The sequence below is a fragment of the Meriones unguiculatus genome, chromosome 11 (assembly GCF_030254825.1).
Source record: "Meriones unguiculatus strain TT.TT164.6M chromosome 11, Bangor_MerUng_6.1, whole genome shotgun sequence".
NCBI classification, from domain to species: domain Eukaryota; kingdom Metazoa; phylum Chordata; class Mammalia; order Rodentia; family Muridae; genus Meriones; species Meriones unguiculatus.
In genome coordinates this window covers 55105924-55119869 of record NC_083359.1, presented here as the reverse complement: position 1 = coordinate 55119869, position 13946 = coordinate 55105924, and the positions used below count along the sequence as shown (strand labels likewise).

General features: G+C 41.5%; 1 long non-coding RNA gene across 1 annotated transcript; it reads right to left on the bottom strand.

Annotated features, from left to right (window-relative positions):
* Positions 1-2574: 2574 nt before the first annotated feature.
* LOC132646481 (uncharacterized) lies at positions 2575-6421 on the bottom strand. Its single transcript, XR_009584775.1, has 3 exons — positions 6289-6421; positions 4096-4183; positions 2575-2937 (listed from the first exon to the last, which is right to left on the bottom strand). It is a non-coding gene; the product is annotated as an uncharacterized LOC132646481 (long non-coding RNA).
* Positions 6422-13946: the final 7525 nt, after the last annotated feature.

Genomic DNA, 13946 nt, shown 5'->3' with positions numbered 1-13946 from the left:
TCCCTCCTTTTCTTAAAACAATGGTGCTCAACTTTCCTGTAACTGCCACCCTTTAATAGGGCGCCTCATGTTGTGGTGACCCCCAACCATAAAATGCTTTTTTTTTTTTTGCTACTATTATGAATCATAATGTAAATAACTATGTTTTTTGATGGTCTTAGGTGACCCTTGTGAAAGGGTCATTCGCATTGTTTTTTGTTTGTTTGTTTTAAATCTTGCTATGCATCCCAGACTGACCTTCAATTCTCCATCCTCCTGCCTCTGTTCCTTAAGTATGGGGTTTCAAACCTGAGCCACAATACCACCTCTAGCTCACTTTTTTTTTTTTTTTACATAGTTAAGTCTCATTTTTTTTCCAAGTTTGATGGTCATGCTGAGGATTAAAATATAATTCTGTGTTTTCTTCTAGCACTCTTGTGGTGTTATGTTTTATAATTAGGATATTTACTCTCCTTGAAATATATTTGAATGTGAAGTGAGCATAAACTGCATTTAGTGGGTTATTTAATTTGTATTTACTAATGAGATTAATTCATAATCTCTCCTGTACTTCTCTCTTGGTTGTTTTTTTTTTTTTCCCTGCTTCTTTTTTTGGGGAGGTTTTTTTTTTTTTTTTCTGAGTCAAGGTTTCTTTGCGTAGCCCTGGCTGTCCTGGAACTCCCTCTTTGGGCCAGGCTGACCTCAAACTCACAGAGATCCACCTGCCTCTGCCTCCCAAACACTGGGATTAAAGGCGTATGCCACCATGCCTCTTTTTCTTCTTTAGTCAGTTCTGATTATAAACTAAACTATACATTTTTAGGACTTTTTCACATTCATTTATTTAATATATCAGCATAAATTTGTTTATGTTGTATTTCTTTGTGCCATTGCTTCTTTATTATGAACTTTTTTATTCATTTATCATCTGTGTTAGTCATTTCAGTTTTGTTGATCCTCGAAGCTGGAGTTACAGGCAGTTGTGAGCTTCCCTGTGTTGGTGCAGGAATTGAACTCATGTCCTATGCAGGAACAACGTGTACTCTTAACCACTGAACCATTTCACTAGGCCTCCTCTTCCTTTCTTAGACAAAGTCTTGCTCTGTAGCTCTGGCTGTCCTGGAGCTCACAATGTAAACCAGACTGGCCTTGAACGCACAGAGCTCCTCCTTCCTTTGCCTCTTGGGTACTGAGATTGAAGGTGTATGCCACCCTATCTAACACTGCAGCCCCGTGCTCATGCTTTGATCAGGATTTACTCTGCAGTCCAGACTGGCCTTGAACCCACTTGCTGGGATTATAGCCACGAGCTGTCCTATTTGGTTTTCTTCTTCCTAGTCCGTTTTCCATTTGGGCTGATTTTATTTATTCAACTTTCTAAGTGTCTTAGTTACTTTGCTATTGTGTGAAGAGACACTATGACCAAGGTAACTTGTGAAAGAAAGACTTTATTGAGGCTCACAATTCTAGAGAGCGAGTCCATGACGATCATGGCAGGGAGTAAGGCAGGCTTGGTGCTGGAGCAGTCACTGAGAGTCCACAGGAAGGAGAGAGATAGAGAACTGGAAAGTGGTGTGGGCTTCTGAAACCTCAACCTCAAAGTGCACCCCCAGTGACACAGCTTCTAGAACAAGGCCACACCTCCTAACCCTTCCAAAATTGTTCCACCAACTGGGAACTAAGTTTTCAAATATGTGAGCCTGTGAGGGCCATTCTCATTCAAAATACAACATTAAGATAAATATTTAACTGGCTAATTTTTTAAACTATTTTCTTCTGATAAACAATTAAGACAGTTTCTCCTATCCACCTATTTAGCAGAATTTTACAAGTTTTTAGTTGTGTCCTTATGCTATTGTTCTCTCAAATATTATAAATATGATTTTTTTTTCATCAGCAGTTCTATGTACTCACTTATTTTTTTTGAGACAAGGTTTTAGTAGCCCAGATTGGCTTTGAACTCTTATAGGCAAAGCTGATCTTGAACTCCTGATCCTTATACCTCTACCTTTCAAGTGCTAAAATTACAGCGTGCGCCACTATATCTGGCTCTAAAAGTATGGTCTAAATTTTCTATCCTTTTGAGGTTCAGTCATCTTTTGGAGGATACTATCATCAGTAAATAACATATAGTCTTGTTTTTGTCATTTTTAAGGGTGTTCTGGTTTTGATAGAATTTCTTATAGCCTAGCTTGGTGTTGAACTTGCTGTGTAGCTGAAGATGACCTTCAGCTGCAGGCCCACAGCCACAGTTCCTCCTGGTAGCGCAAGCCTCAGAGAGTTCAGTTCCAAATTTTGTGCCAAACTTTTATGTGCTTGGCCTCATTTTCTTAACTTCCTGAGACATGCTTGTTGTTGTTATACTTTCCGAAGGCCAGCATTCGGGTTTGCCATGTACTTACCTCTGCACCTTTTGTTATGCTCCTTCTTCTTCCTCTACCTCTTCCTCCTCCTTCGCTTCCTCTTCATCTTGTTTTTCTTGTTGTCCTCCTCCTCCCCCTCCTCCCTCTCCTCCCTCCTCCTCCTCCTCCTCGTCTTCCTCCTCCTCCTCCTCCTCCTCCTCCTCCTCCTCCTCCTCTTCTTCTTCTTCTTCTCTGTTTGAGACAGGAGTTTACCAGATAGTCCATGCTGACCCAGAAATCACTTCTTCTGTCTCAGTCTTGAAAAATATGCTTACAGCCATGAACCCGCACACCCATCACTGTTCTCTTACATTTTATACTATATATCAATGATTCTATGATGCTTTCTTTCTGCCTAATGTGTACACTCAAGGTCTGTGGAGGCAAAGGACTGATTTTGTGTCTCTATTTACTCTTCAGTTTTTAAAGATTTACTTTATTTTTAACTGTGTATGTGTGCACATGCATGCGTGTACCCTCAGAGGCCATCCTTTGGAGCTGGAGTTGCAGGCAGTTACAGACACCTGACACGGGGGCCGGGAACCAAACCTGGGTCCTGCAAGAACAGTACACATTTTTAGCTGCTAAGCCATTTACCCAGCCCCTATTTACTCTTTGTTTTTAAAAAATATATTTTACTGATTAAAGAACTTAAGAGTTGACAGTCATCTTTCATAGAGCCTACAGAACTATCCTCAAGTATTAACATCTCACTACCTTCTAGCTTCTGTTATTGTTAGTGACAAGTCATCTGACATATTTGAGGTCTTTTTGAAAATCATGTTATTATTTTTAAAATTATGTTTGTGTGTCTGTGAGTACCCATGGAAACTAGAAGAGGGTATTAGATCCCCTGGGGCTGGAGTTACATGTGGCTGTGAGCTGCCCTACATGGGTGCTGGGAACCCAATTAGAGTCTGCTCTGAAAGAGCAGTATGTGCTTTTGGCTACTGATCCCGCTCTAAGGCTTTTATAAAACTGTTGCCCCCATTATCTACAAATTTGGGTTGTTTTTTGTTTTGGGTTTTTGTTTGTTTGTTTGTTTGTTTGTTTTAATTGGTTGTTTTGTTGTTGTTTTGCCTAGTTTTGTTTCTGTTCTGTAGTTGTGGGTTTTTTTTTTTTTCATAGCAGACCTAGATACTGTTTTTTCTTTATTCTGCTTAAAGTTAATTGGATTTCTCATATCAATGAATTGAGTTCTTTGTTTATTTTTTGTCCTCTCTCCCTCCCCCTTTCTTCCCCCCCCCCCCGACTTCTCTTTCTCTTTCTTTCTCATTGTATACCCTTGGCTAGCCTGGAATTTTCTATGCAGCTCAGGCTGGCCTTGAATTGAATTCTTTCTTTAGCTCTAAAACATCATTAACCATCATTTATTCAGTTATCGCTCCTTCAGGACTGTTTTAATAATGCATTACTGGCTGAAGAGGGTTCAGAGGATACAGTGCTGGAAATGCAAAAGTGAGGACCAGAGATCTGAGCCCTGGAGCTCACAGGAAATTCTGGGTGAGCTCCATGACCCACCTGTAATTTCAGTTCTCGGCAAGCAGCGACCAAGGACCCCTGGCATAAGCTGGGCAGTCACACTGTCTAGAACTGCTGAACTCCAGTTCAGCTAGAGACCATGACTTAATAAATAACATGGAAAGCAATTGAGAAAGACATCCTGCCTCAACTTTGAGCCTCCACATATATGTGTGTGCCTGTGCATACTTACATACACGTGAATATACACACATAACACAGACCAGGATAGCCTCAAATTCTCCAGTGCTGGGATTAAAGGCATGTGCTGCTATGCCTGGCTGAAAACAAAATAAAAGAAAGAAGATATTATTAATGTTGCTAGTGGCACAGAGCAAGGAGCAGAGGAATTAGGCAAACAGAAGCAAATTCACAGCACACCTTTATGCTCCTCCCATTCCCCCACTAATTACCACTTTTTATGTGTGCCCAATTGTTAATGGTAAAACAGATGCCCGGCAAAAAAAACAAAACTTCAGTAATCATAGAAGACATGGATCGGAGGTATAGCTGGGTTATAGAGTACTCACCTAGCTTGGTTGAGACCCTGGGATAACTGACTAAATGCTTTCCTGGGAAAGCATCATCAGGTTTTCAGTGTTTCTTCTTCCCATGTGAGACCACAAAGGCTCAGGTGTTTTTGTTCATGATTGTTTTTAGTTTTTCAAGACAGGGTTTCCCTGTGTAGCCTTGGCTGTCTTGGACTCACTTTATAAACCAGGCTGGCCTCGAACTCACAGCGATCCGCGTGCCACCATGCCTGGCTTCGGTTTGATATTTTCATTTTTCTTTTAAATGCTTTAAAAACATTTTTACATTATTGATTTTGTGTATGTAGGGCATGAGTACTTGGTGGCAGGTGCCTTTACACACTGAGCCATATTGCTGGCCCATTATTACGATCTTAGGACAGGCAAATAAACTAACTCTCACTGTGAGCTCACAGCCTACAAAACATTCTCTTTCTTCCCTCCTTCCTTTTTCCCTCCCTCCCTCCCTCCCTCCCTCCATCCTTTCCTTCCTTCCTTCCTTCCTTCCTTCCTTCCTTCCTTCCTTCCTTCCTTCCTTCCTTCCTTCTTTCTTTCTTTCTTTCTTTCTTTCTTTCTTTCTTTCTTTCTTTTCCCCAGATAGTGTTCTCTGTGGAGCCTTGGCTGGCCTAGACTCACTTTGTAGACCAGCTGGCCTCTAACTCACAGGGATCCGCCTGTCTCAGCCTCCCTGAGTGCTGGGATTAAAGGTGAACGTCACCATGTCCTGGCTAGCACTCTTTTTAAAAGGTTTCTTTATTTTTATTTTACATGTTTGTCTGTGCACCCCGTGTGTCTGGTGCCCTTGGGGGCCAGAAAAGGGCATTGGATCCCCTGGAACTGGATTGCAGATAGTCCTACACGATGGGGATGGAGCCTGACTCCTCCAAAGGTTCTTAACTGCTGAGCTAGCATTCTCTTTTCCATTTTCTTCCTGCCCACCTCCACCCTCACACCCCTGCTTTTAACCCCACCTGCATACTTTTTCTTTCTGTTCAAGCTCTTATTTGTGATGAACTTGTTGCATAGGCTTGTGAAGACTGTTTTCTAGAACCCATTTATGCCATCAGTGTTTAATTGCAGACTAAAGTCATGAGCCATAATTTTTAAATAGGTTTTAATGAAATTTTTCTACGTGATCTTTTTCCCCTAATTTATATACATGAACATGAGTAGTCATTATTTGCAGAATATAAAATCTGGGATAATGTTCCATGTTACTAATTATACTATGTCAGTGCTCCTGCATTATACATTGTCTGCTTGCTCATCAATGGTGTGAGTTAAAACCTTTCACTCTACTTTTATCACTTTCTTGTTGTAGCCCCATCAGTTGAACTAATTATTTAGCTAGTTTGTTACATCGTTACTTTCCTTTTCCTGTGTAATAACTCTCCCTGCCTAGGTGGACCTTTTCCTCTTAAGTTCTACTTCGTCTAACATTAATTTTGCTAGCCTTGCTTGCTTTTTTGTAAATTTAGTTTATCATCGCCTATTTCACGACTGGGTCTCCCTGCATAGCCCAGGCTGGCCTCAACTCACGGAGACCTGGCTGCCTCTGCCTCTCAAGTGCTGGCAGTAAAGTTGTGCGCCACCATGCCCAGCGCCATTAATTTTCTTATGCTCAGCCTTTCTTGACCTTTGGATTCTGAATGTCTACATTAGGAACATAGTATATGACTCAGTTTCCTATGATTTACGTTCCTTTGCCTTTTAGTAGCAATCATTTTCATTGCCGACTTTAATCTTAGTTTCTATTTCATGCTTCCTCTTTTTTATTGTTGTTCCTTCAACTCTATGGTTTTTGCTTCGTTTCTGTTATCTTTTAAATCAATCTGGAAAGGAAATGATTATCTTACCCAATTTCTGGAAGCCTAGAGACTTGACAATGTGATCCTGGCATTCTTTCGTGAAGTTGTACAGAACGCTGCCTGGTGCTCTCTCTGGTCTTCTGAAAATGTCACTGGGGCTAGATGGCTGGCCTCACCCATGGGGCTGCTGTCTCACTTCTTGGTGGCTTGGCCAGTTGCTCCCCCTTAACACCCGCTGAGACAGAGTCAGCTGACTCTGTCTGACCATCAGTCAGCTGACCATCCCAGAAGGGATGGTCCACGAGAGGGAAGGAGAGAACAAGCTGGGAGCCACTATGTCTTTTGTTGAGTTTTGGTTTTTGGTTTTGAGACAAAGTCTCATATACTCCAGGCTGTCCTGGAACTCACAGAGATCTGTCCACGTCTACATCCCAACGACTGGTTTAAAGGACTGCACCCATCATGCCCAGCAGTATCCTTAATTCTGTATTTGCACACTTACAGAGTCCAGTAGAGCCTTTACCCTGTAAGGCAGTGTTGAGCATTCTCACTTTTTCCCTTTCATCTTGAGGTGGGGAATCACCATGCTGCCTAGGGTGATTGAACTTGTAGACACAGTGATCTTCCTGTCTTGCCTCAGCCTCCCTGACCTCTGAGATGGTAGGCACACACTGCCACACCCAGCCTCTTTTGGCTTCTTAGTATTCCATAGGCTTCTCATTGTTAATTAATTTATTTAGAAGTTTTATAATTTCCAAGATCAAGCTATCATATGTGTGTGTGTGTGTGTGTGTATAGTTTGTTTGTTTGGTTTGGTTTTTTTATGACAGGGTTTCTCTGTGTAGCCCTGGCTGTCCTGGAACTTACTCTGTAAACCAGGCTGGCCTCAAACTCAGAAATTCCCCCTGCCTCTGCCTCCTGAGTGCTGTGATTAAAGGTTCTACATATTTTTTTATAATTTTAATTTAGACTTACCAGGAACTGTAGCTAAATATTATCCAATGCTCAGGATTCCAGTAGAATAAAAGAATCAGTACAAGGTACTTATGGCAGAAGGAGTGAGCTAACTCTTGAAAGTTGTCCTCTGACCTCCTCCACACACTATGGCACACATACACCCACACTCATAAGTACATACATCATATGAACAGAGACACAAATAATCAAATTAAAATTTAAAAACAAATTAAATATTTATTTTGAGACAGGGTCTCTCTATGTAGCCTTGTTGTTCTGGAACTTGCTAGGTAAAGCAGATATTGTGCTCACAGAGATTCACCTGCCTCTGCCTCCTGAGTTCTGGGATTAAAGGTGTGCACCATCGTGTCTGGCTATAAATATATTTTAATAAGTAATTTTTAAAGAATATTTTTTTTCAAGGAAACAGTTTATGTGCTAATAAAGGCAGGCTTAAAACCCAAACCATGGAGCAGTGGGCTCATGGGAAGCCTCATCTCTCTAGGAAAGGAAGGGTTCAGCTCATAGGTAGAATTTCTTCCAGGTTCTGTTCTTATAAGACCTTGAAACAGGCTGAAGCAGGCTCCCTGAGACTGTCTAGAATAATCCCCTTGACTTAAAGCCCATCAATCATGATCCTTAACCGCATGTAGAAAACCCTTGGACGGCCTTGCTGAACAGCTTGTGAGGAGAAAGGGACCACAGCTGGAGCAGCCTGGCACTACTCTAGGCAGTACCAGCGTCGTCAGCAACCACAGCTTCCCTTTCCCTCCGCACCGCTGACACCAAGACTTCATTCACTGCTTTCTCAGCCCTCTCATCCACGAGTGAAGTTTACGTTTTTGTAATGGATATCTTTGCATCTCTAACTCTTTTAGCTTTGTCTTATTGGCAAAAGCCCACTTCCCCCCCCCACCCAATGGGAAGGCTTAGAATTATTTCATTTTATCAGTAACTTAATTTCTTTTTCCAAAGTTACAGTCCTGGAGTCTGCTAGTTAATTTTTATTTCCTCTGAGATCTGTTGGTATCCAAGCTCAGCTTTCTTTTCAGGTGAAAAATATTATTTTATTGAATAAAAACTGATTAATTAATTTTGGGTATGTTTATTTTATTCCATGTAGACGAGTGTTTTGCCTGCATGTATGTCTGTGCATCACATGTGTGCCTGATTCCCATTCTGGTCAGAAATGGGCACCAGAGTCCCTGGAGCTGGAGTTACAGATGGTTGTGAGCCACCATGTCAGTGCTGGGAACTGAACCTGGGTCCCCTCAGCTGCCTCTCCAGCCCCCATTCTGTCCATCTAAAAACAGTACCCGAGACAAGTTATCCAGGATTTGATTCTTTCTCCATTTTTCACTCTCATTTAAAATCTAGGGGTTAGGGGCGTAGCTCACTGGCTAGCACTTGCCTGGAAGGTGCAAGTAATTCTGAATTTGATCCCGTCATGAGAAAATTAAAATAAAATGGGAAGTTTCTGGTTTCTTGGAAGACTCAGTTCAGGCATGTGATGTTTGGCTAGAAGCTGTCTTGTGAGAGGGCGTGTGGTGTTTTACTGTGAGCTCTCTCATGCGAGGGGCATGACTTTGGCCAGCTGAGACATTCATGGGTGGACTTTGAGGAGGGAAGATATTTAGAAGCCCATGGACAGTAAGACATCGCTTTTGGATTGACATCGAGGCACTGATCCTGGTGCTTTGACACTTGACTTTGCAGAGAGAAACATTCCAGAGAGCTTCTCGGGGCAATCCAACCGAGTCTTGAGGCTTTTGCTGACTTGTCCCGATCTTCTGAATCGTTCTGATTTGTGTTGCTGTTTGGTGTTGGCCTTTGGACTGGACTGCTGGTATGCAGACAATGAAGAGTGGGCTCATCCCAAAGAACTACTTCTAAAAAGGTCTACAACCCTTTTTACTTAATAAGCTTTCTCCCCTACTTCTGGTCAGTAGGTGAAAGGGAGGCAGAAATGTTTAGGAACCCTAAATAAAGTAAGTTTGGTGAAAAAATCTAAGCCTACATGCATGTGTGTATATATGTATATATAATTTCATTTATGTATGTATATATTAATTTCCTAGATGTGTTTTTTCTAAATTAGTCCCTATTTCACTAATTTTAACTTATTTTGATTTTCACTTAGTACAATTTTATCTTAGTACAATTATTTCACTTGATGATGTGATAATAATTATGACATTATTTAATATATTTATAAATTCTCTAGACTAGATGGTCCCTTATTGTTTTGAGTTTCCTTTTTTCAAAGTTGCTTGCATCTGTCTATCATCTATCTATCTATCTATCTATCTATCTATCTATCATCTATCTATCATCTGTCTATCATCTATCTGTCTATCATCTGTCTATCTATCATCTATCATCTGTCTATTTATCATCTATCTATCTATCATCTGTCTATCTATCAATCATCTATCTATCATCTATCTGTCTATCATCTATCTATCTGTCTATCATCTGTCTATCTATCAATCATCTATCTATCATCTGTCTATCATCTATCTATCTATCATCTATCTATCATCTATCTGTCTATCTATCTGTCTATCTATCTATTGTAAGACCTGGGGTCTCACAGCTCAGGAGTTCAATCGCGCCCTTCCCAGAAACTCCCCCAGACCAAGACTCGTTGCAAAAGCAAGAGGTTTATTAACCATTGTACAACGGGGTCACCCTTGCTGGTCAGCAAAGAGTGGCACCGGGAGACAAAGGCCTTTAGATTTTTAAAAGAAAAATTGCGGGAAATTTGAAGTTGCAGTTTTGGCAATTTAGGATTGGATGAGGAAGCTATAAAGTAAGATAATTGGTTAGTCTTAGGTGCTCAAGCTTGGCCAGTCCTGCCAAGTGTGGATGCAGCTGCAATTTAAGGTGGGGGTGGTTAGCTCATCCTTGAAGATTAGGGGCTTTGGACTTTTGGCTGCAGGTCAAAAGCTACTCAGAAGAAGTCTAGGTTCGTTGCTAAGAAATGCTATCTCAAGGACAAGGGTCTGGTCCTCCTTTTGCTGAGTGAAGGTCATTGCTTGCTTGCCCTTTTTTTATATCTGTCCTCACAGATAGGGTCACATTCCTTCACTCTCTGGAAAGGTACTAAGAGGCTTTAGCTTAACCTGGACCTAAAACTCAAAACTATAGGCTTTAGAGGACATATAGGTTACAAAGTTAGCCTAACCCTTTCACTATCATCTATCTATCATCTATCTGTCTATCATCTGTCTACCGTGTGTGTATGTACACACATGCAATGTCATTGTGTGGGTTCTAGAGCTCGAGCTCTTCAGGCTCAGCCCGGGCACTTTCCCCTGCTGCATCTCTCTGGGCTATTGTTTAGATATGGGATCTCACTGTGTTACCCAGGCAGGTCCTAAACTTATGGGTTTAAATAACCTTCCTGCCTCAGTCTCCCAAGTTGTGCACCTTCGCACCCAGGTTAAGACAGGACGTTTTCCTCCACTTTACTGACCCCTGAATGTGGAGAGTGGTCTTCAACTGGTGGTGCCAAGTGGAAAGCGAGCTGCAGAGAACAGACTTGTTGCCTCTTCCCTCTTCTCTTTCTTCCTTCCACCCAAGTTACAAATGGCTTCAGGCAAACAGGGAAATCTTGTCATTAATTTCAAAACAGTGTCTGCCGACAGCGTGTCAAATCTTAGCCTCTGATCTGTTGTTTCAGATGTTCTGGGCGTGTGCTGCTTAAGAAGCTAAAAGTGGAGCTGGAGAAATGGCTTAGCACCGAAGAGCGCTCGCTGCTCTTCCGGAGGATCCAGTTTGGATTTCTAGTGCCCACTTCAAAAAATTACATCTCCCTGTAAGCTCCTGGAAGACCTCACACCCTCTCCTGGCCTCTGCGGCGCTCACATGCACGTGTGCATAAAGACAGACACAGACTTACACATAGATAAATAAAAATAACAAACATTTTAAAAAAGAAATTGAACAGTACAAATATAGTAGAATATATGTACTATATATATTAACCTCATAAAAAACCTCTTTTCTCTCCAACAGTGCCCATTGCTTGTATATATCATTTTTTTGTATAATTTTTTTGCATTCAGTATATATTATAGTATATATCCATGTTCTGCCTATTTCAAAACTATTTAAATGGTGTCATACAGTAAATATTATTCTAAAAATTGATTTTTCCCTTCAATATTACTTAGCTATCAAATATTTATTGCTTAGCTATCGAATATTCTGGGTGAATATGCCTCAGTTTGAATATATCCATTTTTCTATTGACAGCTGCATCCTGCGTGGTTTTGGTCCTGGCAGCCTGACTAGGGCTGTGAAGGAATGAAGGCCAACATAAACATGGAGAAGCTGAGGTGGGCTGTGCTCACTATGGAGGATCGAATCTGCTTTACAACCACAGCGCAGGGGGCAGGGCTGCTAGTCTCTTCAGGAGAGCATCCCAAGAGGCAGGCATCCTAGAAGAGGAAGCTGCAGGTCGTGGTTTTTGCACACACTGGTCAGCCTGCATACTAATACTTGCACACACTCTGCACACAGCTGCGCTCTGAAGGGAAGGCTTCTCCATCCCTCTGTGCCCGGGGAAAGGAAGGTTTGCCAGTTCGCACAGGTCCAAGGCACTGGTTTCCTTGGCATGCCCATGCCCAAGTTAAACAATAACTTCGGGCTGCCTTGGAGTCCCAGGTCTGATGAATGTGGAAACCTGTCTGCAGGGCCCCCTGTTGTGTTATGCTGCAGTAAATACCCTCATACTTGCCTCCCACGTGCGGGCAGCAGCGCTCCCCAGAGGGCTGTGTTGTCTGTGTCCTCTACTTCAGCAATTACCAACTCAACCCCAACCTGGTCCTCACAGTAGTCCGCCTTCCTCGAATCCTAACATTTGATTTCGTAGACCTGAAAATGATTTCCATCAGATGAATATCAGTACCATCTAACCATTGTTTACATTTAAACTTCTCTTTACAAGTGGTTGGGTGAGCATCTTTTCCTGTGCTTATTGGCCTCTTAGTTTTTCTTTTTTGTGAGTTTCTTGTCCTTTGCCACTTTTCTGTTAACTCCCTCCCCTTTTTTCATTTTCTTATTAATTTATAAAGGTTCTTTGTGTATATTAAGTGCCGTGTTCTTGAGACTTGTGGGTTAGTTAAGTTGAAACAATGTCAAAATTACTGGTCTTTATTCTTTAATGTTTATGTCTAAAGTCATAAAAATATTTTTAAGTAAGAAACTGAGTATGGTGGCATGTTTCTGTAATATCAACACTTGGGAAAGAGAGGCAGGAGAATAAGAAGCTCAGGGTCATTCTTGGCCATATATTAAGTTCAAATCCTGCCTGGGCTAATGAGACTCTATCTCAATTAACAACAAAATTCTCCAATAAAAATGTTTTAATTTTGCCTAGCCATGGTGGCACATACTTTAAATTCAGCTACTTGTGAGGCTGGTCCAGGGTCACTTAAGCCCAGGAGACAGGACCAGCCTGAATAATGCAACAAGACCACAGCTTAAAAGTAAGTTTTAGTTTACATATTTAGTTTTGGTTTTTAAAATATCTTTATTTTATGTGTGAGCGTGTGCCACGTGTGAGGGAGGCTAGAAGGGGGTATGAAAACTCCTGGAGTAGAAGCTACAAGTGGTTGTAGATGCTGGGAACTGTAAAAGCAGGAAGTACTTTAAGAGGATGGGTTCTAATTTTTATTTTTCAGTTACAGATCATTGGCTAGCAGAGTAAGATTTCATTACTCTTTGTTTTTGTTTTTTTGTTTCTTTTTTTACTTGCTTGCATGCTTTCCCCAGTGCTGGGATTAAACCCAGGGCTTTGCACGTGCGGCAGACAAGCTCTGAGCCACCGAGTCATGCCTCCACTTTTGTGTTCATTGTTTAACTATGTACTGATGTGTATCTGATGTGGCTGTGTGAATATGAGGCCGGAAGTATTGGACACACTGGGGCTGGAGTTACAAGCATGGGGGCTGGGACCTGAACTCGGGTCCCCTGAAAGGGTAACAAGTACTCTTAACTCCTGAGCAAGCACTCCACCCCTCTAAGATTTCAGTTGTATGAGGGTTTTGACGAAAGTTTGTCTTACTCCCTTAACTGTGTATACACCTAGCTCTGGTCCGATGGCTCAGCAATCCCTACGCCATTACCATGGAATTTAATACTATATTTGTTTGTGTAAGAGGTCTTCATATTTGTTCTTTAAACTATCTTGATTCTTTAATCTTTCACAATATTTTTCATTCCTTATTTTATTTATGTCTTTTTTTCTTCTTGCTATTGTCTCCTTTTTTGTGTTTTGGTTTGTTTGTTTTTGGACAGCCTCATTATGTATCCCAGGTTAGCTTCAGATTTGTGTCCCTCCTTTCAGCCTCCCAAGGGCTGGAATTACAGGTGCCTGTTTTTTTTGTCTTGTTTTTTGTTTGTTTGTTTTTGAGACAGGGTTTCTCCGTGTAGCCCTGGCTGCCCTGGACTTGCTTTGTAGACCAGGGTGGCCACAGAGATCCACCTGCCCCTGCCTCCCTCAGTGCTGGGATTATAGGCCTGTTCCACCATGCCTGGCTGTTTTACGTATTCTTATGGTCTCTTTGTACTGTCAGTATAAACACAGTTTCTTTTTCTGTATGCTTCTAAGTTATAATTATCCCCTAATTTACAGACTGTTTGGAGACTAGAAGCACACTCAAAGCGAACATATGCTGCTGGTTATTATTATTATTATTTTGCCAACTTGACATAAAGTAGAGTTTTCTGAGAAGAGGGCA